Below are 27,241 nucleotides of genomic sequence, written 5' to 3'. Positions count from 1 at the left end.
AGAACAGTGATTAACAGACATGCTCTAAATTTCTCTTTGTGCAGAGACAAAACACTTGTTTCAATGACATGGATATTTAGTGGTATAAATTTAAGATGAATGTGAACACTTAAACATACACAAAAGGGCATTACCACATCATCTGTTTAAGTGCAATGGCATGCCAACACTGTAAGCCCAATTACAACAAGAAAACTGACACCTTAGTCTACATGTTGCAGAGCGGGAGTAAAATCTTATATATTTTTTAAAGTAACAAGTCCCCAATAAATGGCTGTGGCACACTTAGTGGTTCTAAAGGTAAAGAGATTTTTTTTTACCAAAATACATCCTCTGCATTAAGGTAAACTTTCAATAGCAGCTCCCCCCAGACCCTCAAACACTTGCCTGATCTTGATCCAGCACTGTGCCTGTCTGTTGCAGCCCTTCACTTCTATTCATGGTCTTGCTAAAGGCACTGACAGTGGTAGGAGCCATTCGCTCCTGGAGAGAATTGCTGCGTGTGTGTCAATGGATGCACACAGCTTTGCTTGGGAGCACACACCAAGAGTGCCGGCTGTGTACCGTAATAATGTTTCATATGGAAGCTATACCACAAATGCATCTAAAGACTATGCCCAGTAACGCCCATAGAAACTATACGTGGACAAGACTGTGCTGCAAGCTCAGGGAGAAGAAAGCTGCTACCATTTTTGTAGACTCTCACTCGTAGCATTATACATTTTGGCCTTTTTTTTTTTTTTCTTCTTTTATATATATATATATATATATATATATATATATATAAGTAAAAAAGTGATAAATACCACCAAAATAAATCCTGTGTGAATTTTTTTTTTTGAGAAAATGTAATTTGCATACAGTGTTGCATGACCGAGCAATCACCAGTTAAAGTAGCACAGTGCTGAATAGCAATAAATGCTGTGGTCATGAAGGGGGGAAAATCCTTACAGAGGTCAAGTGGTTAAGGTGCTGTTGCAAAGCATCAAAAATGATCATTTCCCATTTGCCTTGTAAAAGATTTTGTAAAAATACACATTTCACAGAGCACTTGAGGTGACTCTCCTGATGCAACTTGAATGCCTGTACATCCTTATAGGTGTGTTGGTGTGTAAGCTGTTGGAACCTGTGAAAGAGCTCTTAAGGCTGGGTTCACACTTATGCGCATTAGATGTGGGTTTCCGCTCATCCAATTTGCATAGCAGGAGATTGGGATCGGCTCTCTATGGAGACGGTTCACACATCTCTGCAGCGCCTCCCGGTGCGATTTGCACATGAGCCCTCCGTGTCTTTTGGTCCATTTCAGGTCCAAATTCAACCCAAAATTTGGGTTGAAATCGGACATGAAATGGTGAATGGAGAAGCACCGGACTCCTGCTGTGAGCCGCTACATGTTCAAGCGTGAATCCAGCCTGAAGTGGAGTTCCAATCTGGATGAAAAAAAATTAAGTCAGCATCTACAAATACTGTAGCTGCTGACTTTTAATATAAGGGCACTTACCTGTCCTGGTGGCCCGCAATGTCAGCACACGAAGCTGATCCATCCATTGGCTCCGGGTTCAGGCGCTGGTATCCTTACTAAGGGAAATGGGAAGTGAAGCCTTGCGGCTTCTACTGTGCATGTGCGAGTCACGCAACACTTTCTGAATGTTTTTGTTGTCTTTTGGGGCTCACATGTCCCAGAAGACAACTGAGGGGGGCACAAAAAACGTACAAGTGACCTACCTTGCACCGTGACATGGGATGGAGTTCTATTTTTGCGTGGAAATTTAAGCTATAGACCAGAAAAAGGCCTATGGTGTGAACCAAGACTGAGGGCTTTTCACAGGAATAGATGATCTTGGCAGGTGCAAACAATCTTGCATGAATTACATTATTTGGTGCCTTTACAAATTCTTTGCTACTGGATTTTTATTTTTCAGTGTATCCATTCCCCACAGAAAAATGTTCTCAAATAGGGATTTTGAAGAATAACAAAAACATCTCTGTTTTTCTTTGCCAAAATAATCAGGCAGTCTTGACCTTAAAGGTGTATGGATGGTTAAAGCTTTTTTCATAGTTTTGATTTAGATTTAGAGTAGGGAAGGGTTAGAATTTACTTGGGAAATATACCATCTCTGTTTATCCTTGTTACTATTGTCACTGAACACTAAACAAATTTGTCACCAGAATTGGTTGTGAGGACACATTTTCCAGTGGGTACATTGATTTGGTGAAGACACATTGGGTAATTCTGTTCACTTTGTACAGGCCTTTTCTTGCCCCGTTACGTTTCTGGGGTAGGAAGTAAAGGGAAGTTCCCTAGATGGAAAACGTCTGAAATTAAAATGGGCAGTGGTTTTTAACCCTACAATATTCTATACAAAACCTAAAAATAGTTTTGTAATCTATTAATACTTCTCTTTTTTGTTTGGGAAGGTCGTAATGGTACAGAACAGCGGGCCTAAAACTAGCAGTATATTTGATTATAAAACCGTTCATTGCTGCCTAAATAGTAGTGACCCATTGGGATAAAGACTTTCTGCTCATTTTTGATGTCCAATAATTGTCCTTAAAATTAAAAGATTTAGATCCAGACTTTTTGACCATTGCTTCCAAACCGAACCAGCTGTAGCATAAAACCCAGTGGTGATCCGTCCATTAGGGCAGCACCCCCCCCCCCCCCAAATCCATGTGTCCAGCCCCCTAATCTACATAAGGGGTGCCAGACGTATGAATTGATGTTTTTTTTTGTTTTTATGCATGTCATTTAGAGCCTAAGGCTCTAATAGGCTTCAAAAAATGGTGGGCGCAGGATGAAGAGTACTGCACCATGAGCCCACCCAGTTGTATGACAATAGCACATGAATATTTGATATTGTCACACTGATTCTCTTCCCAGCCAATCAGGAAGCAGGTCCTGAGACCTGTTTCACGATTGGCCAAAAGAGAAAGTGATCCTATGGGCCTAGGAAGAGGAAGGAGACCCAGAAGAAGCCCAACCCACCAGCAACCACTGTCTCCAGGGATGGCTCACTCGCAGCAGCTCAGCCACCTCCAGCACTCCCCGGCTCGGACAGGGGAGGGAGAAGAAGGGTAGATCTGAGTGTCCACTGTCTGCCTCCCGCGGGAGGTGAGGGTGTTGCTGGTGTTCCTCGTCTTCATGTCTGTCCGCACCCCCCCACCACGAGGGACGAGGGGGGTTTGGTTTGCCGCTCTCCCAAATGGAGTACCAGCCACCACTGATAAAACCCCTTACCTTTTTTTTTTTTTCTACAGGTTTTTGCCCTTTTGCCTGTTTCATATTTAGCCCACACATTTATTTCACCTGTTGAAAATTTTACAATGCTGGCAACTCTAACTTTATTCTGCAGATTAAAGGGCTTGTTGGGTCAGATGAAAATATTTTATGTGGGACACCAAAGCAAGATTTTCAGTACTGGATCTTCTGGTTCTAAATGTATATTTAAAAGAATAGAGGCATCTCCTGCTGCAGGAAAAGTAGTAAAGCTGTGTAGATGGAATCTGTTTGATGTCCTCAATGACCGAGGTCACTCACTCCCTTTTTTTTTTTTTTTTTTTTTTTTTAACGTCTACATCTTGGCTTTAAACAAGTGAAGAAGCAAAATAGCTGTCAGTTTTGTACTGCTGTCTGTTTTTTCTGTTGGTGAGGTTCATCCCACCTCCTATGCCAGTGACTCTTGTCACTGAATGTTAAATTAAATGATTGCAGTTGTGACTGGAACAGGACCAGAGGGGACATTTTCTACTCAAATTCACATCCTCATTCTCTCCAAATCAGTTTCATATTTGAAAACTATAAGTATCACTTTATATACTGTATTTTTTATCCAACAAATAACACATTTGTATATTGTGAGCTGGGGGTAGATATCTAGTGGCATGCCAGGAGGGGGAGGGGGGGAGGGGGGGGGAGATGAGCAACTCATTCAGGCACAGATACCAGTCCACTGTTGTGATTACCATTATTGGTGCTATTTGCTAAGCTATCTACAGGTGCTGTACAGTGCTTCAAAGAGAAATGCTTCAAAAACAAAGTCCTGACCATGTTCTGTTACTAACTATACACATCAAACCTAATTTTTAGGTTGTCCCCGCCGAATGCTTATCAGTCTCCACATACAGGTTTCACCAATTTTTTTAGCTCAGACATGACCGGTCTGTTGCCCAGGCTCTAGAACAGTGGTCATCAACCCTGTCCTAAGGGTCCACTAACAGGCCTGGTTTTATGTATTGCCTTGGGGAGATGCAGACTAGAATACTGCAATCACTGAGCAGCAAATGATATCACCTGTGATGTATTTCGGTTATCTGGAAAACTTGGCTTGTTAGTGGGCCCTGAGGACAGGGTTGAAGACCATTGCTCTAGAGCACTGACCCTGCATTTCAGGTTATTCTAAATGGTGTGCCAGAGAGGTACGAAACCCAGAGTAGAATGTATATGTCACACACAGGTGCATCTCATAAAATATGAATATCGAAAAATTAAAAACAATTTCAAGTATTTTTTTTCTTTTACGTTTGATTATGGCTTACAGCTAGTGAAAACCCCAAATTCAGTATCTCAGAAAATTTTGATTTTTAAATGATCAATAAATCCGGTATTGGTTCTTTTGGCAGTGTGGGCAGGTGCTGCAAAATGAAATTGGCATCTCCATAAAGCTGGTCAGCAGAGGGAAGCATGAAGTGATCTAGAATTTTCTGGTAGAGGGCTGTGCTAACTTTGGACTTTGGTAAAAGACAGTGGACCAACACCAGCAGATGACATGGTTCTCCAAATCAAACCGTGGAAAATTTTGCATTTAGTTTGGAAATAGAGGTCCCAGAGCCTAGAAAAATAGTGGAGAGGAACAGAATCCAAGTTGCATGAGGTCCAGTGTGACGTTTCCACAGTCAGTGATGATCTGGGGAGCCATATAATTTGCTGGTGTTGGTTCACTGTGTTTTATCAAGTCCAAAGTCAGCGCAGCCCTCTACTGGGAAATTCCGGAGCACTTCATACTTCACTCTGCTGACCAGCTTTATGGAGATGCTGATTTAATTTTCCAGTAGGACTTGGGAGCTGCCCAAACTGCCAAAATTACTAATACCTCTTTTACTGTTGTTCATGGTATCACTGTGCTTGATTGGCCAGCCCACTATCCTGATCTAAGCCCCATAAAGAATCTGTGGGGTGTTGTCAAGAGGAAGATGAGACACCAGACCCAACAATGCAGATGAGCTCAAGACCTCATTCAAAGAAACCTGGGCTTCCATAATGTCTCAGCAGTGCCACAGGCTGATCACCTCCATGCCATGCCGCATTGATGCAGTAAATCATGCAAAAGGAACCCGACCAAGTATTGAGTGCATACTATACTGTACATGGACCAAGTATTGAGTGCATACATGGACATACAGAAATGTTGGCTTACTGAAAAGTATGACAACCCCTTTTTTCTATTGGTCTTGTGTAAAAATCAAACTTTCAGATGCTGATTTTAGGTTTTCATTAGCTGTAACCCATAATCAAAATTAAAAGGAAGAAATGCTGGATTACTCTGTGTAACACATCTATATAAGATAGGAGTTTCACTTTTTTGAATTGCAGAAATTAACTTTTTAATATTCTATTGCGTGCGTGTATATGTGTGTCTGTATATATAATCTCTATATTTCGAGAGAGATATTATAATTATTATTATTCAGGATTTATATAGCGCCAGCAATTTACGCAGCGCTTTACAATATAAAAGGGAGACAATACAGTTACAATACAATTAAATACAAGAGGATTAAGAGGACCCTGCTCAGAAGAGCTTACAATCTAAAAGGGTGGGGCAGGTGGTACAGAAGGTTATAATTGTTGGGAATGAGTTTATGGAAGTGGTAGGAGATTAGTTTGAGACGTGATAGGCTTCCCTGAATAGATGAGTTTTCAAGGATCGTCTGAAGGTAGCAAGAGTAGGGGATAGCCGGACCGGTGGAGGTAGCGAGTTCCAGAGGATTGGAGAGGCTCTGGAGAAATCCTGGAGACGAGTGCGGGAGGAGGAGACAAGAGAGCTTGAGAGTAGGAGGTCTTGAGAAGAACGGAGGGGACGGTTTGGGTGATATTTGGAGACAAGATTGGTGATGTAGCTCGGGGCAGAGTTGTGAATGGCTTTGTATGTGGTGGTTAGTATTTTGAATTTAATTCGCTGGGTGATTGGGAGCCAGTGTAGGGATTGGAGGAGAGGGTTGGCAGACACTGAGCGGTTGGTAAGGTGGATAAGTCTGGCAGCAGCATTCATGATAGACTGAAGAGGAGATAGCCTATGGAGAGGCAGGCCAATGAGAAGGGAGTTGCAATAGTCAAGGCGAGAGATAACAAGGGAGTGAATGAGGATCTTGGTAGTTTTAATTGTTAAAAAGGGGCGAATTTTAGAGATGTTACGGAGGTGAAATCTACAAACTTTTGACAACGATTGGACTTGGGGCTGAAATGACAAGTCAGAGTCTAGGGTTACACCTAGTACCCTGGCGTGAGGGGAGGGCCTGATGGTTGCATTGTTGATTTTGATGGAAAAGTCATGGAGGGGGGCATGTGCAGGGGGGATTATTAATAGCTCAGTTTTAGAGAGGTTTAGTTTAAGGAAATGGTGTGACATCCATGCTGATATGTCAGTTAACAGGTTAGTAATGCGAGAGGAGACTGAAGGAGTGAGGTGAGAAGTAGACAGATAGATTTGGGTGTAATCTATCCCTTCTTTGTTAATCAATAAATTATTCTCCACAGCCTTATATTTTGCACTCGTATTGAGCATGTTTCACTTGTTTGATCTGATTTGTGGTGTTATATGAAATGTGGAGGCTAGTGCTAGGATGCATTAACACTTTAAATGAAGATATGCTTAAAGGGCATTCAAATCTGTCTAAATTACAGCATTTCCCATAGATATATGGTGGATCTGGCAGAAAGGAAAGGTTGAGTCATTTCTCATTGTATTTCTTTAATGTGTGCTGTATTTGACTGTCCTGTGCCTCACCAAAGACCTTTTTTTTTTTATTGTGTGTATGTGTTTGTGTGCGTTGTAGCCTCAGATTGCCTATAATCATGCCTGAAGGTGTGAAGCTGAGTAATTTGAAAAGTGCAGTGTTCTCTATTTCAGAGGTACAGTATGTGTGGCAAAATCAGTTGAACTCCTTTCTGTTGCATTTCTTTTTGGCTTGTATGGTGGAAGCTACAACCTCTGTCAGGATTTGATTGCTCTTTGTCCCTCTGTGGAGAGTCATCCTTGATTTTTATCTTTATGCCCATTGTGTGGGGAACAAAAAGTGGGAAACGTTATAGCTAGCACTGTATAACAGCTAGCCCTGACTCCTGGTTTGGTGATAACTATGTCGGAGCAGACTTTGTTTTCTCTTGAGATGGTCCTACTGCTTCCTATTGTGTTAAAATAACAAAAAGGAAAGGCCCATACACACAATACGAAAATTGGATGGAAACATTTGTACAACGAGCTATCTGACGATTTTCTGATTGTTAGTATGGTACTTTCGACAGCAGTTTTCACTTTTTCATCAGACAAAAGCTGGATCTGCAGACTATAAAATTTGAAATAACGGACATTCAGTCGTTTGAAAATCTAACGTGTGTATGAGGCATTATTGAAATCCCCAAGTCAAAAAGAAAACCGATATAGATTTTATGTATTCCCTACTGAGCCAAAATGTTTTGGCTAAAAATACTCTAAAACTGAGTTCAGAGTAGACATAACAAAAAATGCAATTTATTTGTTGTCCTAAAAAGGTCATAAAATGTATTTTTTTATTTTATTTAGCACACATTTATCATAGTATTAGTTTCTCTTTGTATCTGCCTCCTGTATTATTCTGTCCCTCAGCACCCAGACTGGGAAAGCAAGGCAGCAGAAAAATTGAATGAAACATCCAAGAGACTCTGGGAATTTCATATTTTTTTTTTTTCATATGAGGCAGTGAAAAGGAAATGATCATTTGAAGAGCTCACTGGCTATGATTAGAAAGCCAACGACAAACAGGGTTACACTCCAGTGGGTACTCAGAAAATCATGCACCCAGCAGAAGGAGCACAAGATCGAATGGTGAGAGTCTGAATCTCTTTAACCTCCCTAGTGGTTTTCCCGAGTGTGGCTCGGGGTTAAATTTCAGTACCGTTAGCGGTAACCCCGAGCCACACGAGATTGCATTGCAGGATCCTGGTGCAGTGTACTTACCTTGTCCCCAGGATCCTGCGATGTCCCTGGGCTCTGTCCTCTGCCCGATTCCTCTGTGTGCGTGGCTCCATTCCCTATGAGCGTTGTGATGCACGGGACGGAGCCCGGTGGCAAATTCAAAAAATTCTAATTCATAATACAGTACACTGTAATCTTACAGATCACATTACTGTATGGAATTATTTCACAACCCTTTTGTCTCTAGTGCTTTGTCAAATGCCCTGCATGCAGTTTTCTATTTTATATATATATACATACTGTTGTTTCTGCCTGGAAACTTGAGATTGTCCATAGCAACCAAAAAGTGTCCCTTTACGTCACGTGGTTTTAGACCAGCTAGAAAACGGCAATAGTAAATTAGAATACTTCCACAATTGAGTGATAGTGAATTGTGGGGAAATTAATTTTATTATTTTTTTATAGTTATTTATATTTGATTTTGTTTCAAACTTTTATCATCCCCGGGATGTCTACTAGACTCTTGTTTGGACAGATTTAAGTGTGTTATTGCTAATTACACAATATAAAACGGCAAATTTCTATGCAAAACAATTGTACCGCGTTGAGATGCAAAAATCTGACAATCATACCACCATGGAGGTTAATGGTTCAAACATTGAGGTCAAAGACACTGTCCCTTTAATCAAGGCTATAACAATACAGATGTACATTTGAATGATATAATTCTAAATCATGTATAGTAAAAGTGTATGTATAATAATTTTTTGGTCAGACTATTCTGTATAATTATGCAGCAAAGGAACAAACATGCCATTAGTATGACTAGATGGTAAAATTGATGTTTAGCTCAAATTGATAACACAAAAATGAGTGACTGAATAGTAAAATTGATAAGACCAGAATGATCCATACTAAAAGAAATCTACATGTTGAAAACAATGTTGCAAACCTCAGCAGTCAAAACTGCTAGTGTCAGTCTGAAACATGCCTAAAGAGGCTCTAAAGTCATGAGATTCTTTACCTTTAAAGTGGATATAAACACAATTCATGAAATTTGAGCTGGGCACATATATCTGCAGTGTTTTTTTTTATTTATTTATTTTTTTTTTCATATCTCTCTTCAAAGCTCTGTGTCCTGTAGCTGTTTGCTGCCCAGTTCTTCTGTTATCAGCCTGATAACTTCTGACAAGTTCTCTGTCATATATGATAAAAGCAGCCCAAGTTTTGTGTTGGGGAGGATGATATTAATAGATTAGCAGAATGCTGAACTATTCAAGGAACCATTCTGAAAGTCTCTACCTATGAGGAGAGGGGGGTGTGTGACTTTCCTCCAATCAGCTCTCTTGGCTGTATGCCCAGGCTTCACTGCAGTGCTAACCAGGAAGAGAAAATCTAACTTTCTAAGCAGTATATAAAGCTGAAGACAGAAGATACATGTAAAACTTTTGTACAGAGGGATTTGTTTCATCTCTGGGTATCATCTGAGGCTGTTCACTTCACTGGGTGTCCATGAGTGTTTACATCCACTCTAATGCATTCTATGCATTAAAGTGGTTGTAAAGACAGAAGTTTTTTTTTAGCTTAATGTATTCTATGCATTAACCACTTAAGGACCGCCGTATTGCCATTATACATCATCGCAATGGCACAGGCAGGCACAAGCACGTAGATGTACGTGCCTGCCTTCCAGCGGGTGGGGGGTCCGATCGGACCCCCTCCCGCTGGATACGGCAGTCCGTTTCCCTCCAGGAGCGATCCGTGATGAGGGGGTGGCCCTTGGTTTCTGGCCACCCCCTCTCGATCGCTCCTGGCCAATGACGAACTTCCTCCCACTGTGTATTGTTTACACAGGAAGGAGGAAGTGATGTCATTCTCCTTAGGGGGGTCTTTTTGACCGGACTACGAGGAGAAGACTAAAAGTAAGTGCACCAAAACACTACACTGACACATAGGTACACATAGGTACACAACTTTTTATAGCATCAGGGCACCCACCATTTATTACCCAATAAAGGTTTAACCCCCTGATCACCCGGCGGGTGATATCAATTAGGTTTTAGGGTCAGGGTCTGCGTTGCCCCAGGCAGCGCTAGGTTAGTGCCAGTACCGCTAACACCCACGCGCAAAGCATACACCTCCCGTAGTGGTATAGAATCTGAACAGATCAATATCTGATCTGATCAGATCTATACTAGCGTCCCCAGCAGTTCAGGGTTCCAAAAAAACGCATTGTTAGCGGGATCAGCCCAGATACCTGCTAGCACCTGCGTTTTGCCCCTCCGCCCAGCCCACCCAAGTGCAGTATTGATCGATCACTGTCACTTACAAAACACTAAACACATAACTGCAGCGATCGCAGAGTCAGGCCTGATCCCTGCGATCGCTAACAGTTTTTTTTGGTAGCATTTTATATTTAAATCCGAAAGGCAGTGCTTGGTTTTCGGGGTCCCGTACGTGGCTAGGCTCCCAAAAAGTCCCACGCATGTGGTATCCCCGTACTCAGGAGAAGCAGCAGAATTTATTTTGGGGTGTAATTTGACTTCTGCCCATAGCATGTGTGAGCAATATATCATTTAGTGACAACTTTGTGCAAAAAAAAAAAGTTTGTAATATTCCCGCAACTTGTGGCAAAATATAAAATATTCCATGGACTCAACATGCCTCTCAGTAAATAGCTTGGGGTGTCTTCTTTCCAAAATGGGGTCATTTTGGGGGGTTTTGTGCTATTTTGGCATTTTATGGCCTTCGAAACTGTGATAGGTAGTGAGGAGTTAAATCAAAAATTTGCACCCTTAGAAATCCTGAAGGTGGTGATTGGTTTTCGGGGTGCCGTGCGCGACTAGACTCCCAAAAAGTCCCACACATGTGGTATCCCCATACTCGGGAGAAGTAGCGGAATATATTTTGGGGTGCAATTCCACATATAACCATGGCATGTGTGAGCAATATATCATTTAGTGACAACTTTTTGTAAATTTTTTTTTTTTTTTTTTTTTGTCATTATTCAATCCCTTAGGACAAAAAAAATAAATATTCAATGGGCTCAACATACCCATCAGCAATTTCCTTGGGGTGTCCACTTTCCAAAATGGGGTCATTTGGGGGGGGTTTGTACTGCCCTGCCATTTTAGCACCTCAAGAAATGAGATGGGCAGTCATAAATTAAAAGCTGTGTAAATTCCAGAAAATGTACTCTAGTTTGTAGACGCTATAACTTTTGCGCAAACCAAAAAATATACGCTTATTGACATTTTTTTTTACTAAAGACATGTGGCTGAATAAATTTTGCCCTCAATGTATGACTAAAATTTAGTTTATTCGATTTTTCTTATAACAAAAAGAAGAAAATATCTTTTTTTTTTTCAAAATTTTCGCACTTTTTCCATTTATATCGCAAAAAAAAATAATCGCAGAGGCAATCAAATACCATCAAAAGAAAGCTCTATTTGTGGGAAGAAAAGGACGCAAATTTCGTTTGGGTGCAATATTGCATGACCGCGCAATTACCAGTTAAAGCAGCGCAGTGCGAAATTGGAAAAAGACCTCTGGTCCTTAAGGTGTTTATTGGTCCGGGGCTGAAGTGGTTAAGAAAAAAACCTTCTGGATGCAGCAGCCCTCCTAACACTTACCTGAGGTCCCTCTCTGTCCAGCAATGTCCACGAGTGTCTCAGCCGACTAAGATTAGTCTTCCTGATTGGCTGAGAGATAGTATCCCGCTGTTGGCAATCAACTTCAGCTAGCCAATTGGGGAAGAAAGGGGGTGGGGTCGGGCCAGGGCTCCGTATCTGAATGGACACAGGGAGCTGTGACTCGGCTCGGGTGCCCCCATAGTAAGTTTTACGAGACTTTACAGCTTACACTTTAAGCTGAAAACTTTTCAATGCCTGCATTTCACCTTCCACCCCCAAACACCTCTATCCTGTGTCCTGTATCAATCCATCACTGTGCTCCTCTGCAAGTCTTTCTCCTCTTGCTCTTCTCATAGGCTGTCCACCAAATCCAGTGAGGAGGAAGTGGAGTGGGGGTGAGCCGAGCAGTGTGAGTCAATGGACACACACAGCCTGGCTCAGGAAGCAGCCCACACATCTGCCCCATAGGAATCGGCTTCTTATGGCGAAAGACAGACAAGAGGGGGAGCCTAGAGCACTAGCAGATTTTGGGTAAATGCATAGCATCCTAAACCACCATTGTCATACACTCACATATAAGAAAATTAATATCCCATTAGGTGAAATCAAAGCAATCAAGGCAAAAGGAAAAAAAAAAAAAACATGAATTATCATATTTTTATTATTTTATATATCTTTTGTATTTCTGATAAGGGAGGTGTCTTTTACCTCTAAAAGGTGTTGGCTTTTCTTAAATATGAACCATTAAGGCAGCTTGGACTCTTTGTAACATCTTTATAATATCAACAAGAGTGCAAGGAACACAAGACTGGCCAAACAAAATAACATATAATTTGGTAGGAAAATTTGCATGCATAAATGTTTATCTGGAATTTGTCTTAAAGTTTAATTGGTTCTAAGGTCTAAATATTTTTTACCTTTAACACTATTCCTGTAGTAAGGTAAAAAAAAAAAGGTATAGGCCCCCACCCCCCCATTCCCCTGTAAACAAATACCAGCATCCTCTGGTTAAACATCTAACACTATGGGGGTTATTTACGAAAGGCAAAGTGCACTTGAAATTACACTGAAAGTGCACTTGGAAGTGCAGTTGCTGTAGATCTGAGGGGGACATGCAAGGAAAAAAAAACTGCATTTTAGCTTGCACATGATTGGATAATATCAGCAGAGCTTCCTCTCATTTCAGATCTACCACTCAGATTTACAGAGACTGCACTTCCTAGTGCAATTTCAAGTGCTCTTTGCACCTGTAGTGCAAAGTAGATTTGCCTTTAGTAAATAACCCCCTATGTCTGTGCGCAGCTCATCTCCTTCACTTTCTAGTCTCACTGGAGACTCAGGCAGGAGCCATAGCCTCCTGCTGTTGTCAGTTAAATCCTGTGAGGAGAAGGTGGGGGTGTGACAGAGTTGCGCAATGTGTATGGACACACACAGGCTGGCTTTGTAGTGCCCATGTGGCTGCCCCATAGCACACGGCTTGCTAAGAGCAAGCAAGATGATGTGGGACTGCTAAGAGGTAAGACACTGCTCTGTACAATATTGCTGCACAGAACAAGTAAGTATAAACTATCTTTTTCCTTGTGTGTTTTATTAAATTTCACTTTTTTTTTTCTGTGGCACTGTTTAAATAAAGATTTAATGTTTGTTTAAATAAGGTATGTTGAAAAAGTGAACCATTCCTCTGTGTACTTTTTCACATGACTGTAAATGCTAGTGTACGTTCCTGACACTCTGTAGAACTGAAGTGGCTTAAAATGTCATTTTCATTACAGAACAAGTGCATTTGAATGTAAATAAAAATTCCAGTTAAGTGTTCTGTGTCATAAAGCTCTGAGCTCCTACCCTTTACCCCATCCCTCTGACTACATACATACAAATCTCCTGCTGTGCAAACTGTGATTTGTACTACTGACAGTTTTGGCGCAAGTTAGTTTCCGTAGGTTTGTGAGTTAGTGAGGATGTTTGTGATCGGTTTCCATGTGATGGGAAATGAGATCGGCTCAAGGGAATAGATGCTAACAGTATTTGACATAAATGTATTGTATAACCTGTAAGCTATTTCCACTTATAAACTTGTTTAAAAAAAAAATGTGGAAATCTCGTCTACAGTTAACTATGTGTTTTTGAAAGTAAAATACGTTTTGGCAGGCAGAGAGGGCAAAGGACTAGTAGTCACCAATGATGTCTGTTGTCTCCCTGCAGCTGATCTTTTTTCCATTAGTGATCAAATTAGGTCTTGTTCCCCACTGTTCTGCAGGCTCCATTGCTGCTCAGCAACTGCTGTCAAGTTACTTCATGGAGCGAGTTTGATACAGTTTTTGTTTTGTTTTTTTGTTTTTTATTGTAAAAAGCCAACTTTATTTGGATGAAAGTAGTTACTTATATGGAATAATAAACAGTACATTATAACAGTCAGTTTTGTGTAAGATTCTTTGTACATACATGTTAAGGCACAAGTTTGAGGGCATAGACATCCAGTATTTAAAGAGGACGTAAAGGCAGTTGAAAAAATAAAATAAAAAAAGGAACCTGCAAGGCAAAGGCATAATGAGCTAGTATGCTAGTCTTCATGTCCGCCGCTGCCATGGATCCCGGAGTGACTTCCGGGTCTCGCTGCTCCGGCGCTGTGATTCGCCAGAGCAGCGATGACGCCACTCCCGCGCATGCGCAAAGGGAGCCGACACTCGCGGCATATCGCCGCGATCTGCGGCCTGCCCAGTGCTCCTGCGCGCTGCTGTCTTTTTGTAAATATCTCCTAAACCGTATAGGTTTAGGAGATATTTCTTGGACCTACAGGTAAGCCTTAATCTAGGCTTACCTGTAGGTCAAAGTGGTTTGTAAGGGTTCACAACCACTTTAAGAGACTTCATGTCATTCTGCTACCAATACAGTTCTGATTAAGATTTCCATGGCTTACACCTTCATAGAACAGTCACTTTCTACTTTCATCTAAGTAGACCTGTCTGTAGGGCTTGGAGTATTTTAGCCACATGTTTCTCCATCCTCTAACCATTTATCCCCCACCTTTGAGTACTTGTGTGCACTTTCTATGGCCATAGACTAATTTTTTAAGTGGCAGTGCATCATTAACGTCCCTCTTCCATTTGCGTATTGGGATAGGCTGAGCCTGCATCCATACCTTGGCTATGCCCTTACACACCATAAACAGAGTTTCATTTAGAAATGTAGCTTGGTATTTGTCAATTTCTACATCTGGCAGAAGTCCCAGAAGACATAGTTTGGGGTCTAATACTACTGGGGATCCCATATTGTCATGTAAAAACTGAACAATCTGCATTCAATATGTCTGAATGTTTGGGCGACTCCATATGAGATGGAAGAACGTAGCTGGTGCTGCGTGGCACAAATGACATGTTGGCTCATATGTATGAAGAAATTTTGCCTTTTTTAGGAGTCAGGTAGGCTTTGTGTACAATGTATATCTGTGTCAGTCTGTCAGAGAACCTGGGGGACATCAGTCTGGTCCCTTACATTATTTCATCCCAAACTTCCTCCTCTATAGGGCCTATGTCTCTTTCCCATTCGTGCAATGGCATTTGACCTGCGGTTTCTGATCTTTAGATACAGGGTCGATATGAGTTTAGAGGGTTCCTCTCCCACTATTATATCCAGAACTGGGGGAGAATCTGACACTACCTCCATATTTGGTAATTGTTTTTAATGCATGGCAGAGTTGTAGATACTTAAAAGCCATCTGGTTAGGGAGTGTATGTTCTTAAGTACTTGAAACTGCTTGAGTCTGGAGTTAGATAACACCTGATGGAGGTATATTATGCCGTGTGTAGCCCATACTGTCTAGTCCAGTGATGGCGAACCTTGGCACCCCAGATGTTTTGGAACTACATTTCCCATGATGCTCATGCACTCTGCAGTGGAGTTGAGCATCATGGGAAATGTAGTTCCAAAACATCTGGAGTGCCAAGGTTCGCCATCACTGGTCTAGTCTGAGAAAGATTCTAACTCAGGTAGGTGTTTGTTGAACCATAGTGGGGTGTGGGTGTGAATTTTCCCAGTGTTTTTTGCTTTTTCAACGTGATTTCCCATATTGTTTGATGGAGTAGCATTCCTATATTATACCTTGGGGGTTTTTTAGTGACTTGTTTCCCTCTAAAGATAGCTTGGAGCGGGGTAAATGCTGGGTGACCCGGTTTATTACATGCTAAGTATCTATAGTGTTGCATTTCCACTTTGTTAAAATGGTATATGTGGGAGAGTTGCACTGCCAAGTAATAATCTTATAGATCAGGATGTCACGCCTCCCATATCTGTAGGGTTCTTTAGAACATGCCAGGCCAGTTTGTCTGTCATTTCCCCATACAAATGCATTTAGAATGGCTTCCTTTTGTTTAAAGAAGGGATATAGAGAGGAGCATGCCAAATCATATATAGTATTTTGGGTGACAAAATCATTTTTATTATACGTCCCATCACCCCTAGTGGCAGCCTGGACCATGTCTGGGTTTATCAAGTCAAATAGTGGTGTAATATTCAGGTGTGTAGTCCATCCAAGTCCTAATGACCTTCATCCCCAAGTACTTCATTTTGGATACTGTAGATAATGGTAAAGTTGGGTATTTCTTAGGGAGGGGGAAGATGTCCAGTGAGAGGATTTGGAATTTGTCCCAGTTGATACACAATCCCGAGTAACTACACATTTTTTCAATGATTTCAAGTGCAGCCTGTAGTGAAGGTCCCTGATCTGCCAAGTACAGAATATTGTCATCAACATATAGACCTATTTTATCTACTGTGTGTCCTCTTCTCAATCCCTTTATATTAGTGTCTGCTCTAATGGCAAATGCCAGCAGCTCTGCTGCCAGGGCATACAGTAGGGGGGGCAGGGGACATCCTTGTCTTGTACCCCTTTCCAGAGGGAACTGTTCCAAAAGCAAGCAGTTGACAAATACCCTTGCTTTAGGTGTCTGATAAAGAAGCTTAACCCACTTCATAACCAAGTATGGCCATTCTACTGAATCAAAGGCTTTGGTGTCTAGTGCTACCACCACCCTGGTTCCAGAATTGTCATGTCGAGCCTGTATGTTCATGTATAGTCTCCTAATGTTCATGGCAGCATTTTTCCTTGGCATAAAGCCTGTTTGATCAGAATGTATTAGTTGATGCTGGTTCTAATATAGATCTGTGAAGTCACTGTTTACTATGCATTCATCTACATTTTATCATGTGTTGAGCCCTGACAAAGGGGAGCAATTTTGCCCTGAAAATCATTGGCTGTTTTTATATAGCTTTTTTTTTTTTTTACCAACAATTTAAATTATCTTGATCTGGAGCTCCTTTGTATAGTTCTATTCTGCATTGTCCCAGTGTGGAGTAGGCCATCTTGGTAGAGATAGGATTTTACCTTCTCATGTTGGAGCCTCCAACAAGAACATTGGGCAGTACAATAATGTCACCAAATTCTACTACAAATCTCAGGATTTTGCATTCAGTGTTCCTATTGCTGTTTTCCCTTTTGATCCTGTGTGGTAACCAGAATAGGAAGTGAAATGAAATGCCATTCACTGGGAATACAATTTGCAAAATGAGATAAACCTGTCATTTTCTTTTGGGAATCCAGGGATAGCTTTTCAGTCCAGAAGCAGTCTACCCCCAAATATTCCCTGATGCTTCTGTTGGATCACAATGAAAATTGTCTTGGCAGTCATAGCTATTTTTCCTTTTACTCTATAATGTCTTAAAGTATGCCTTTGTTCTGTATAGAGTACTTTCTCAATTTATTTTGTTCTAAGTCATTTATGACTTTCAAGGTGTTAATTGGGGTCGGTGAATATACTCCAATCACTATAGCAGTATTTAAATATACACAACTAGAGGCTTCTTGGACAAAATTTAGTTCAAACTACAATATACATTTATTGATAGGGTTAAATAATATATATAAATTACATAATGTATACAAATTACACATTAAACAGTATTTATAACACAATGTACCATATAAGTACAGCAGGATAGATGATATAATCATATTTACAATACAATGTACGGTATAAGTATGGAGTTGGTTTACCTCTCAGCTTCAGGTCTGGTCATACTGAGCTTGGTAACAATTTATTATATTCCCCTCTTCTTTCTGTACAATGACTAGTATAATGCACACTATTTGGCTACTGTAGGGTTCTAAACATTGACGCTGAGTTTCCCCACATCCAATTTCCATTACAAGAGAGTGCGAGCGACTCTTAATGGAGCCGGTTTTACACAACTCTGGGGTAGCCGCAGTCCACATTTGGAAAGGGTTCTGTGCACCAGAATAGGTGAACAGGGACCCGCTGCTGTGAGCCATGGCTGCCGCATGCATTAATCCAGCCTGATGTGAGCTCATGTCTGTTTGATGTGGATCCCAACTTTTTAAATGTACATCTGCCCTTCAAAGTTTATTAGTTTACTGGTGAAGAGTCAGAATTTTCAGGATATTCTAAAGTGGTGCCTATACAGAATAGTCAGGCTGTCGTTTAACATGCTGCCCCCCCCCCCCCCCCCAAGCCTCGTTTGCTAAAGCCCACCTATTTTCTTAAAACATGGTATACTTACCTTTTTCCTACAGCCTTCAGACCGGTGAGGTGATGTAATGGGTGTTTTCTCTTCTTGACTGCAGTGAGTGTCTGTATGTGAACACCTTACAATCCAGAAATACTGTGAACCCAAGCCGCATAATGGCACACCCCCAACTTGGGCTCATAGAAAGGGGGTTGAATGGTACTGCCATCATTTATCCCCATTCAACCATTTCTAAGGTGTAGGTCAGTATATCTTTAAAAAATAAATCTGGACTTCCACTTTAGTTATATGCTGATTCTTCATCCTTCTAAGTATCTAAACCCTCCCATACTTAACAGCAATGTTTCTCAACTCCAGTCCTCAAGTATCCCTAACAAGTCATGTTTTCAGGATTTCACTCAGATGAAACGGCTGTGGTAATTACTAAGGCAATAAAACTGATCAAATCATCTGTGCAAAATGACAAGCCTGAAAACATTACCTGTTGGGGGTACTTGAGGAATGGCGATGAGAAACATTGCTTTAAAGCAAAGGAAGCCACCATTTAAGCCTTTGTTTGATCTATAGTTATGATGTTGCACATATGTTCAGCTATTACACATGCCACACAAGTTGGCTTGAGAGCTAAAATAAGCACACAAGTGACTGTAACTATTCTCATTCGAGGCATGCCTTAAATGTAACTGTTTGGGAAACTGTTAAATTGGTGGGTTTAGTTGTGCTTTAAAGAGGAAGTAAACTCTCCCACTCTGATGCTTCTTTTCATTTAGTCCATTATAATAAGTCATTATCAGACTATAGCCACTGTAATCCAGCCCAAATCGCATATTACTTACTGTTTAAAGAAACTTTAAAAAACTTGTTTCCAAGGGTTAGGCAGCGCCATCTTAAGTATTGTTTTCTGAGTCCACAGTGGAGTGTATTTCCGCCCTTACATTGAGCACTTCCTGTACTGTTAACTAAGTCTCCTTCTCAATCCAGCGTTTCTAAGGCAACCCTGCTTCCCTGTTCATAGCTTACTTGTTTATTTCATAGTATTTACTTGTGCCAATGTCTGTTTGCCTTTGTTATGCCGTGTACACACGGACGGACTTTTCAAGGGAGTTTTGGCGGAGTTCCGACGACTTTCCGAATGAACGGACTTGGCCACACACAATCACACCAAAGGCCGACGGATTAGAATGTGATGACGTACGACTGGACTAGAATAAGGAAGTTCATAGCCAGTAGCCAATAGCTGCCCTAACGTCGGACTAGCATACACACGAACGGATTTCTCGGTCTGGCGAATTTCCGATGGAAAAATGTAAAACATGTTCTATTTCTATAGTCCGCCGGATTTTTGCCACGCAAAGGTCCGATGGAGCCCACACAAGATCGAATTGTCCGACGGACTCGTCCTGTCAGACCTTTGCTGTCAGAAAGTCCAGTTGTGTGTACGCGGCATTAGACTTATCAGCTTCAGCTGATAAGACTTCAGTAATGGCCAAGTTTAGACTGTATGTGAGGTCACATGGTGTGTAGGAGGAATCTCCGAGTGATTAGCAGAGTTCAGTGTTGTGCCTAGGAAGTCCTAATAACAGATAAGCACATAGTGTGCCATAAATTAGGTGAGATCTGCGCATGCGCAGTGACTTCATTCTACAGAACAACAAGGATTACAACTATACTAAGCAAGTAAGGAGATATCTACAAGCAGTGTTCATTGGGGTTTTTTATGCTGATTTACATGGGACAAAGTTGTGGGGGAGGGTTTTCAACCACATTAAGGTCTTTGACTTTTTTTTTTTTTTCATCTGTCTGTAACATTTCTTCACGATAAATATGCAATGCTCTGTGTAATAAAATAAAAAAGTCTTGTAGGTGAGGTCTATGAATAAATTATTCTTCAGCTAAGTACCATACTTGATCCTCATTTATTACAAGAAGTCCACTAAGCACATATATGCAGACGTGTCTGTTACAGGTTTGAGCTCAGCCTTACTACGTTAGTAATAAGAATAACTTGAGCTCTTTATGATATGCTATCAAACTGAGACCTGAAGAGCTGCAGATCTGCATATTAGATGTTCTACTACTACAGGCAAATGGGGGTCTAGTTATTGTGCTCGTGTGTGTGTGTGTGTGTGTGTGTGTGTGTGTTAATATATAGTGTATATAGTCCGTAGGATTGTGCTTCTCTTATATACCATGTTCTGAAATCATTGGTATGATGGGATGAAGACAGTCAGAATGAACATTTTATCACACTTCCTGTATACGATCATCCTCCTAATACTGCCTAAGACCTTCTCCTGAATGTGACCCAGGCTACCCAGTATTATTGATGAAACAGCGGTGTGGGAAAAGAAAGATTAACAAATGCCGGCTGACAGCTGCTGCTGCTGTTTATTAAGTGATGGATCATGTAGTTAATGCCATAGAATTCTTTCTCAGCTCTGCAAAAGTCATCAAGCCACAGCAGAAGCCAACAACTGAGAGGGGGAGATGGAAGGACGTACAGGGGCTTGTCACATTCACTTTGCAGCGCTGTGTTTAATGTGGAGCCCTTGTCTCTATGAATGTATAAATGCTACAGATACGCAGAAGGTTTTATGTAATTGAAACTCCAGGCCAAGGCTCCCAGGGAAAGAAAGGTATCGTTTGCCGTTCTTGTTCATTAAAACATCCTGGATTGGCTGCTACTTTGGAGGCAAAGGTAAATTTGGCCCCTGATTAGGGTTCTTGTGAGCCTGCAAGCATCTGTTTCAGAATCCTTTGAGAGCAGTTAAAAACACTTAAGAAAAATGCAAAGAGGCTGCAGGTTCCACGTTTTCTTTGAAATTCTATGCTCTGTGGACCCCTAGCTTCTGTTCTACATAAGGAACAAAAAGAGCAAATGGTTTAATTGCCAACAAGGGCAGTGAACTTGAAAATGTTAATGCAGATTAACTATGGAGTAGACATACAGGAAGGATATCCCTGGTGAAAATCGAGCATAATTATAGAATCGGCTAACTGCTAGTTTCATCTTATATCTTGTATAGGAATGCATTATAGGATACACTTCATTTGGTTTTAGTAGTCCAATAGACCTGACTGTTAATATGATTGACACTATATATGATGTGAGCTCAGTGATGGGTGAAATGTAGCTGCGACTTCTCAAAGCAGAAATCTGATTGGGAATCTATAATTGTAAAATATAAAAGACCTCATGTTTTAGTGTCAATATTACATGGTACTAAGTTATATTGTTCCAAATACACAAACAGACTTGACCCTGTAATGTAAAGTTATAGTTGAACACACAGTAGGCATTTCTGATCTGTTACACACCTACTGTAACTCCACTTTCGAGTCATTATATTTGAGCATGTTTGAGAATGAATTACTTCACAATATATGCAGCTAGAATCAGATCTTGTATTGCTTGTTAATTACATGTAGATATTTTAATGTCCATGTACAACCCAAGTTTCAAAATAGTTGGGATGCAATGTAAAATCTACATAAAAATCTCACAAATCCATATTTTATTGAAAACATATCAAATGTTTAAACTGAGGAAATTACCATTTAATAAAAAAAAAAAGAAAAAAAAAGAAAAGGTAATTGCAATTAGTTTATTGTTTGTTTAATTTTTTTTTTTTCAGCGCTGTCAATATGGTATATATGGGGTAACAAGTTGTTGATGGATGTTATATACTATATATTTTTGTAATTGCAAAACTGATGGTAGTAATTTAATCTCAAAGTTTTGACATGGCAACAAAAAGCTGACAAAGTGTTACTAACATGGAAGAGCTGGAAAAACATTTTTCAACCAATTAGGTTAACTAGCTACAATCAGTAACATGATTGGTGAAGCTCTGACCATATTTACTTCTGAGGCACGTTCTATATCTAATCTGTGAAAAACTGCAACTAAAATTTGTTGAACAATTTCAGAATAATGTTCCTCATTATAAAATAGTGCAGACTTTAAATATATCGCCATCTATATTACATAATATCACACAATTCTGAGTCTGGAGAAATCTCTGTGTGAAAGGGACAAGGCTGAACCGCAGTATTGGATGCCTGTGATATTTGGGTCCTCAGAAGGCAGGTCATTTAAAGCCGACATTATTCTGTGATGGACATCACTGCATGGGCTCAGGAATACTTCCAAAAAATCACCGTCTGTGAACACTGTTTGCCGTGTCATATAAAAATGCTAGTTACAGCTCTATCATACAAAGAAGTCACCATGCACTATGCTGTCAAAGTATCGGGATGCCTGCCTTTACACCAACATGAACTTTAATGGCATCCCAGTCTTAGTCCATAGGGTTCAATATTGAGGTAGCCCACCCTTTGCGCCTGTAACGGCTTCAACTCTTCTGGAAAGGCTGTCCGCAAGGTTTAGGAGTGTATCTATGGGAATGTTTGACCATTCTTCCAGAAGCACATTGGGGAGGTCAGGCATTGATGGACGAGAAGGCCTGGCTTGCAATCTCTGCTCTAATTCATCCCAAATGTGTTTTATTAGGTTAAGGTCAGGCGTCTGTGCAGGCCAGTCAAGTTCCTCCACCCCAAACTCACTCATCCATGTCTTTATGGACCTTGCTTTGTGGAGGGAAGTCTTAGGGCGTCAGCATACCAAGAAATTTTGGACACTTTCATGCTCCCAGCTTTGTGGGAATGGTTTGGGGATGGCCCCTTCCTGTTCCAACATGACTGTGCATCAGTACATAAAGCAAGGTCCATAAAGACATGGATAAGGGAGTTTGAGGTGGAGGCACTTGACTGGACTGCAGAGTTCTGACCCATCTGATACAACACCTTTGAGACGAATTAGAGCCGAGACTGCGAGCCAGGCCTTCCCATCCAACATGGTGCCTAACCTCACAAATGCACTTCTAGAAGAACGGTCAAACATTCCCTTGTGGACAGCCTTCCCAGAAGAGTGGAAGCTATATAGCTGCAAGGCCAACTCAATATTGAACCCTATGGACTGGGATGCCATTAAATTTCATATGCGTGTAAAGGCAGGTGTCCCAATGCTTTTGACAATATAGTGCATCTGAACATGATCCAGAAATGCAGCAGTCTTCTGTGGGCCAAAGCTTATTTAAAATGGTCCATTGCAAAGTGGAAAACTGTTCTGTGATCAGATGAATCAAAATTTGACATTCTTGCAACCATGCAGAGTGGATTTGATTTAAATAAAATTGATTTAAATCACTAGTAAAAGGACTTTAAATCGTCATTTTTAAAGAGCAGTGGTCATCTGTACTGCAGCGGTTCCTCCTCTGACTCGCTGTTGTTTCACTGACAGTCCGATTCATGTTAATGGGACGGCTGGTGATGCGGCAGTGACACAACAAGGGACATGGCGGCAGCAGGTGAGGGGTTGCCCACTAACAGGTGCTGCCGTGATAGATCTGAAATGACAGGTACTCTTTATAAGCATTTTCTGAACAAATTAATGGGGTGGGCAACTACATGGCAAATGAGGTTTAATGTAGAAAAATGTAAAATAATGCATTTAGGTGGCAAAACCATGAATGCAATTGACTCACTAGAGGGATAATATCTGGGGGAATCTAGTATAAAAAAAAAGGCCTGGAGGTCCTAGTAGATGATGGGCTCAGCAACGGCATGCAATGCTAAGCTGCTGCAAGCAAAACCAATAGAATATTGTCATGCATTAAAAGAAGAGTTCTTTACGGTGAGAACAGTAAGAATGTAGAATTCTCTTCCACAAGCGTTTTCAGCAAGGAGCATCGATAATTTCAAAAAACATTAGGCACCTAAATGACCACAACATACAGGGATATACAATGTAATATTGACATAAAAGCACACACACAGGTTGGACTTGTCTTTTTTCAACCTTACAAACTATGTAACACTTATTTTTGCTGATGGTTAGAATCTTTAATAGCAAACAAAATCATGGTTTCCTATTTAGTATAAGCTGTCAGGTTAGTAAAACGGCGATATCAGAACCCATTTTAGGTTAATAGGTTATTCACACATAGTTGAACTACTCAAATTATTTTATTTAATTAAAACAATAACATTGCCAGTGCATGTTATCTCAGCTTGGATTCATTGAATTAGTTTACCAAAAATGTAAATATTGCAGAATATACAGCCTCATGCTCCATTTCATACTGAATAACCTAAATTAGTAATGTATCTTAAATAGAAAACTCTCCCCAAAAGCATTATTAACCTCTTGCTGACCAGCCACCGTCATGCTGTGGCATGATCCCGCAAGCCGTCGTAGCTATACATCGGCTCCTTTAAGCGGGATAGCAGGCATGCGCATGCGTCCTCTGCACTGCGGGGGTACTGATGGTCACGATGACTGCCAGCCATGAGCGATCGTAGGCACGTGTGTGTGTGTATAAACACACACATCTCTGTTCTGTGAGGAGAGACAAATTGTGAGTTCCTAATGGCTAGGAACCACAATCTGTTATTTCCTCTAGGTCAGTCCCCTCCCCCTACAGTTAGAAGCACACACAGGGAACACAGTTAACCCCTTGATCTTCCCACTAGGGTTAACCCCTTCCCTGCCGGTGACATTTTTACAGTAATCGGTGCATTTGTATAGCACTGATCGCTGTATAAATGCCAATGGTCCCAAAAATGTGTCCAATATGTCCGCCATAATGTTGCAGTCCCGATGAAGTAAAAATTTAATAATAAAAATTATATAAATCTATCCCCTATTTTTTGGACGCTGTAACTTTTGTGCAAACCAATGAATATACACTTGTGATTATTTTTGGTAATAATAAAAAAAAAATATAGAAGAATACATATCAACCGAAACTGAGAGAAATGTTTTTTTTTTTTTTTTGTTTTTTTTTAAAGGGGATATTATAGCAAAAAGTACAAAATATTGTTTTTGGTTTTTTTTTTCAAAATTGTCTATCTTTTTGTTTAACGCAAAAAATTTAAATCGCAGAGATTTTCAAATACCACCAAAAGAAAGCTCTATTTATGGGAAAGAAGGGAAGTCAATTTTGTTTGGGTAAAGCGTTGCACGACCGTGCAATTGTCAGTTAAAGCGAAGCCGTGCTGAATCGCAAATAATGGCCCGGGCCTTCAGCCAAATCTTCCGGGGCTGAAGTGGTTAAAATAAATTTGATAAAAATATAGAAAATATCAGTGACTCCCTGTTTAGTTTTCATGTATAAACCCTAATTTTTCTTCTTTTGCTTTCAGAAATACATTTTTAGTTAGTCCCAATTTCGTGCTGAGAAACAAAATATGACATTGTAAAGAGCTGTGCAAAATGTTGGCGCTATACAAGTCCTGTATAATAAAAATGTCTTAACCTGTTCTTCCCCACTCGAAGTATATTGTCTAGTAAAAGGTTCACTTGACATGTGTAAATAATTCATTAAGAGGTGAGTGTTTATACTTGGCGCCAACATACCCTAGGCGATTAATGTTTAGTTAGCCATTGCAACTCCTTTGAAGCTGTCAATCATTCTTCTCAATTGCAGCACTATTGGATATGTTGTTTGGCAGCAATGTTTTATTACAACACATGTTTTACTAGTAAATTGATTATTAAATATTTATTTCTATTTAGCTTTGCATTGTGTTCTATCATAGCCTATGTATAGTTGTGTACTTTTAAATGATAATATTGCGTTCCACTTATACAAATGCAAAATTGGAACATGATCAGTCTAACATAGCAGGGTGTTTCTTTTCTGCACAGCCCATTTTAGAAAAAAAAAAATTGCAGGAAAGGTTGGTATATAAAGTCATAAAGAAACTATACTGGCTTGTAATGTCACTTTCTATCCTGAATATATATTCACTTGTAGTGTAACATTCTTTTTAATCAATTACCTTGAGTACATAGGATTGATTTGTGATTTGCAGAGGATGGACCCCAGCATAGTACGCTGTCTTGGACATGGCTGTCTCCATCTGAAGCATCAGAATGAGAAGGGACTGTAACCGGAGACTACGAAGGAACACCCCTGCAACAGTATTAGAAAATTAGAAGCTTTTTAAGCCCAAATCTGGGACATTAGCAGCTCCCTTCCCATTGCCTGGTGTGAAAAAAAATATCCAAATGCCCATTTTGCTTAAAGCAAACATTTTATTATATTGCAGATTACCAATTCTTAGATGTGGTGGCTGCATTATTTTTTCTTTCTTAGGCTTTATTTCGTCTATTTTCATCCTGTGATCTGGCCAGTAAGTCTGCCCATTTAACACCGGCAGGAGTACTTGCAATGATCAGCTTTTATTTTTGTAAACCTTTTATACCAAAAGGAATACAGCTGTTTGCTATAACTACTTTATAAAGTATTAGCTGGAGTTTGATTTCAGTTTGTTGTGTGTAAATTGGCTAATCTATCCAACTCTCCCTTTCCCTCCGATTGACAATACTGCTGTCCAAAGGTGCCCCATGTGTTCCTTCATCTAGAGTGGGACGCTCTAACACAGAAATTGTGTTACTGGGTTTATCAACGGGTGAAAATGGCCTACAAAAAAAACCCTAATGTAGCCATCACGTCTAACGACTTGTAAGCTGCAATATATAAAATTTTTGGGTTTAATACCAATGTAACTGAAGCCTCGGTCACATAATTATCCTTTCTTCAGCTGCCTACTTCGTTGGGGTTCCTTCTTCAGGTGTCCACATTACTGTCTGCTTGATGTGCACACCACCTATTGGTGGAGGCGACACCGATAGGAGCCTATGGGTCTTGCAGGCTCCTGAGGCAAGAGAACTCATCAGGGCAGTGAGGAGATCAGTGCAAATGTGACTATACACTGCAGGATAGATTAGGTAGAGTTTTTTTGGAAATTAACACTGAGCCGTAAGGTAGTTGATATGCAATTAACTATTTACATTATTCCTGCAGTTGGACTTTAATGTAAGGAAATGTT

The 27,241-nt window shown here is 40.5% G+C and overlaps 1 protein-coding gene across 1 annotated transcript in view; it reads left to right on the top strand.

Moving 5' to 3' along the window:
• SHF (Src homology 2 domain containing F) overlaps positions 1 to 27,241 on the top strand; it is a 334,666-nt gene that overhangs the window by 207,723 nt on the left and 99,702 nt on the right.

The sequence above is a fragment of the Lithobates pipiens genome, unplaced genomic scaffold (genome assembly GCF_037356315.1).
Source record: "Lithobates pipiens isolate NorthernLeopardFrog02 unplaced genomic scaffold, aLitPip1_a1.2 Scaffold_8, whole genome shotgun sequence".
In the NCBI taxonomy this organism is placed as follows: Eukaryota; Metazoa; Chordata; class Amphibia; order Anura; family Ranidae; genus Lithobates; species Lithobates pipiens.
The sequence above is the reverse complement of the archived record's forward strand: the minus strand, read 5'-3'. Positions and strand labels throughout refer to the sequence as shown.